Source organism: Bombus impatiens, unplaced genomic scaffold (assembly GCF_000188095.3).
Source record: "Bombus impatiens unplaced genomic scaffold, BIMP_2.2 scf_0640, whole genome shotgun sequence".
Taxonomy (NCBI): domain Eukaryota; kingdom Metazoa; phylum Arthropoda; class Insecta; order Hymenoptera; family Apidae; genus Bombus; species Bombus impatiens.
Window position 1 is genome coordinate 164145 of NT_177059.1, and position 4992 is coordinate 169136.

Below are 4992 nucleotides of genomic sequence, written 5' to 3' on the forward strand. Positions count from 1 at the left end.
GCGTACGCGCATGCGCACCGAGCTTCTCCAAGTCGGATGCTCGATTCGCTGACCGCGTCAATTTCAAAGTAGCGAATACGCGACGGTGTAAAACCTTTTTCTTCGATTCACCGACACCACTTTTCCTCCACTGATCGCTGACTCTATGCCAATGATGTAAAACGAATGCTTTTCCTATTCTTTTAAATAGATTTGTTGATGTATTTTATATATCAAATATATCAAAATATGCAAATAAAATATACTTGATATGGAAATGTAATATGCGAATAGGTATAAATATAAATCGGTAAGAAACTTTTCTTACAAAATTTTCGTCTGATAATTACCTTCGTTTTACCTTATTTCATAAAAGTAACTAAAAATATGGTAAGCGTTCAAACAGCGCATAGTGGCTGAAAAGTGGCTGAAAAGTGGCTGAAAAGTGGTACAAATTATTTTGTCGAAATTAGGCGCGAGCGTTGTTTGTCTGGTCTGGTAAGTTCGCGCGAGTACCACTACTCCTACGCACAGGGACGGGCAAATTCTAGCGTCTTTGTAAAGTATCTACTACAAGCATTAATTATTGAACGAATGTGTTATTTAAATGCGTCGTTTAAGAGCATCGTAATTGTTTATTGGCTTCGTGCAAATTATAGGAAATAGATTTAGCTTGTTGGCTCTTACGGCGATGATGTCATCGATAAATAAAGTAAAACATCAAGCTTTATTTTAGCGTTGTAATTCTTTGGTAAAATACTTGTTTATTTTAACCTAATGTACCGTAATATAAGAAAGATTTTATAAGTTTTTAATAGTTATTAAATAGTTATGAAACGTGATAATAACTAAAATAAGGTTTTATAAGAAAGATTTCTTTTCATTTAGCCACGAATCTTCTCTATCTTCTATATCTCGTTTAAATAATTCCAACAGCGTTTGAGCGTAGGTGACCGTTTATTTCAAAATGTTAGAATTTGAATTTGTTGGAAACTGCCATATAATGTAAATGGCTGGCTGAAAAATTTCGTTAAAAATTTTTATAGGCGTAGCATTCGTGACTGTTAGATATAATTATATGTTATTACGCGTATGGAAAAATTGTTCGTGTAGCAATGTGTTTTCTTCGACGGAATACGTTCCTGTCTGTGCTCTGCGTATGTATTTTTTTTCTTTCGCCCACGGTGCCGCGCAGTCCCTAGTATCCACGTCTACCTTAAGAATCGTTATTTATGGTAATAACGTAGTACGAGAAACGCAACCGATACCGCTTTTATACGTATATACGTGTAACACGGAGAATTAGCTTACGATTGAATATTTCATAACGATATCGGCGCGATATCCAATTAATCCTTTGCTAGATATAATTTTTCTACTTGCTACCGTATACTAGACTAATTTATAAGTGAAATAATCATTTTGAGATGTTTAACTATAGTTTTCGTTTTATCGGAGAATTTAACAAGCACGTGAGAACGCGAAGAGAACAATTTTTTAATCCGTTGGAAAGAGAGAGTCGATTAATCGTAGCTTTGCTTTGACAGAACGGTTATTATTTCAATCGATAACCAAAGATCGAACAATGAAACGAGAGCGATCGAACGACTAATTTAACCACTTTAATAAGAGAAGTTGCGTTTAGGAGATATCGCAAACCTGTTTGCTTATTACTAATTTAATATTTGTTAGTTTGTCTCATTATCGGGTTTCATTGACCAATATTTGATATTATATCGGAGACGCAAGGTACTAGGATACCACATAATCACACTTTTCTCGTTATACGTTAATTAATAATTGCCAATCCTAAACCATAAACATACGTATATGTGTGTATCAAAGAATCGTTATAAAAGAATATTAATAATAGCGTGAGCAATCTTGTATCTTGAAATCGTTTAAGAATTATTCGAATGAGTATGTGTATATATAAATAGAAGAATGCGGGATAACAAGTCCATAGTGACGAAACAGAACGAACCTGTTGGTGATGTCATACTCATGATTCCTGTTTAACCGCTAAGGTAGAATCCGTATGATGTATGTTTGATATTGGTATCCGATTGTTCTTCAGTCCACGTATCTTTCAGAGACTAAACATCGATTAATTCCCCCATTAATTATCCAGATTTATCTCGGATAAATTATAATAAAATCATATATCTTCGAACGGTGTTACACCAAAGAACGAAAGTGTTAAGTAGCGTGGAAAAATTAAATCGAAATTTGCATTTACTTTTCATATTTTGGCACTGTAATATAATTAACATTATCATGTGTATGTAGTTTCCAACGTACCCAATATTCAAGATTATATGAAATTTTATCAAACTTTTTGCTAATTTAAAGCTAGTTCTTTTACAATACTTAGTATCTTTTAGTTTATATATATATATATATATATTGAGAATTATAAAATATGTTAAGAATATGTAAAAAATGTACAACGTACATACATACGTACATATTAAAATAATTAAAACGAGCGATGATTTTACTACGGGAACGTGATAAAGGAAGATTCCTTCATATTCTTTAGATGGTAAAGCTTTATCAACAGATTCGTTATTTTATTCTTAATAAAGTGCAAAAGTAAGTTTACAGAGTGTGCAGTGGTTTTCCCATAAAAAAAAGCATAAAATCGGCGATTCCGAATTTCTTCTGAAATTAGAAAAAAAGTATATCGACATATATTTGATCTTTATTCTGTTCCACGCATGTGTTAGTTCTTTGATTGCGATTGTCCAAGATATATTTTAAATAGAGTATCGCGCACGAGTGTATGTATTCTTATGTGGTAGTCAACGGTGATGGCCATCATTCTGTATCTTATATGCATACGTTTTAACTACCGATGAGTCAATACATCTAATATCAATGTATGTATAGTTCATCAGTTGTAGGAATAAAAGGAAGCGATAATATCAACACAATCGTGAAATAAAGTTTCGCAATTTTTTAATCGAATTTCTGTTATGTTGTACATGTAACGATGAATCTCATAAACTATTCAATGTGTCGATATTGGAAATATTAAATATATCTTATTATACTCTAAATACTATGATATCTCCAAAAATAATTTAAAACAATTTAAAACTATTTAAAACAATTTACAAAAATACAAGAACGTGTTTATTAACTTATTTCGATTAATTATCATCGCGAAACAATCTTCATCCTGCGATAAAATTTCTTTACTAGAAATTTTCATTTCTTTCCCGGAAACAAATCCAATCTTTTACCGATCAATATTTTATCACGTGATATTTTTAATATAGTCGCAACTGTATATGCAAATAAGATATCTGCAAAAACCAAATACATACGTACATACTCGCACACACACGATTAAAAAGTAAATAATTTTATAAATTTCATTGAAGCACTACTAATTTCTGAATCAATGCCCTTTCTCTCAGTCTTAAACGGATCTAAATTTCTAATACAGTTACGAGAGACAACCTGTCCTCTCTCTTGATACGTATGCGTCTTTCGCATTGCATGTCTGTGTTTGGCTCCTTGTTTGGTGTGGGTGTGACACGGAACACGGTTACAAGCGAATGAATATTGTGCACACGCGCAAAATAAGTACATATATGCATGTAGATAGTTTTCTCTGTTCAGGGCTCGCAATAAGGGTAGAAGCGTAGAGGGCGAACGCAGCGCTGGTGGAAGGTTGCTCTGAAAAGGGGGGAGCGTACCAGGGGCTGGAGGTGGAAAAGAAGGAACGATTGGTAAAGTTCTGTTGATACAAGTGCTAACACGGCATGACTGATAGTGTGCGTGTGTCTCTCCAGTAACTCTTACTCGCGAAGAGGAGAGCCTGGGCAAATATATGTAGCGACGTGTTAAGGAAAAGAGGGGAAAAAGGTGTGGTTGTCACTGTCACTATACTGTATAAACACATGCCACGATCAACGACCATTTCGATTTTGCGTGCATAATTCCAGCGGACGTCGCAATATGGCTGATCAGGTCGAAGCAAGCTGTGAATGTGTGTGCGTGCGTGCGTGCGTGCGTGTGTACATACTCGATGCTTACATATACGTACCCGTAGCGATCCCGAATTTATCGTTAACGATGTTATTTCATTTATGACAATGGCTCTTACTGAAAACCATCAAGCAATTGATTACTCGTTTACCCTCGTGATTCATTGGAATAAGATACTAAAATTAAGAGCAATAGGATACTGATACTAAAATCCTAATTTCTTTATAAGATGAAACCGTAGAAAGACTGACTATCCTCCAATATCGTATATATATCGATATATCGTAGAAATTAACATTTTAGACAACTTTTTCCTGTAAGTACAAATGCTGTACAGGCATGGTTTTCGAAATATTGGCGAAATACTGCCGGTACCACTACAGCGAACTGTCTCTGTAGTTGTGCGCCTATGACATCGTATACGTATAGCGGTATTGGCTGCGGCCGCCGTGCGGCGGCCGGATGAAATAGCTCCTAACTCGAATCTAATTCTTATATTTTGTTTATAGTTTACATAACTTTTTGAATCAGGTGTCACTTTATTCGGTTACCATGGGGTGACCGGCAACCAATATCAACGAATACATTGCCATAGACGCAAAACTATAAGCAGAGTACTCTGTAGCGGTATCGGTAGTTTTTCGCCAATATCTTGGAAACCAAGCGAGTTCAACCCTTATACGCATAGGAAATAGTTGTTTAAAATATCGATTTCCACAACATGTCCAAAAATTATGGAAATCATATTCTGTCTATAACGTTAGTCTGTCATATTTTGATGTGAAATTCTTTTAAGGGCTTTTGATTTAGTTCGACATTGATAATAAAATTTAATTTTAGATAGAAATTTTTAATTTTCATGATTGTTATTTCTATCCGATATATATATTTTTAAAGGCTCTTTATTTCGATGATTAATAATTCTTAATTTTGTTGGTTGTTACTTTTTGTTAATTAGAGAGCATTGATATATTGAAGAATACTTGATATTTCCCTCCCCCCTCCCCCTCCCCC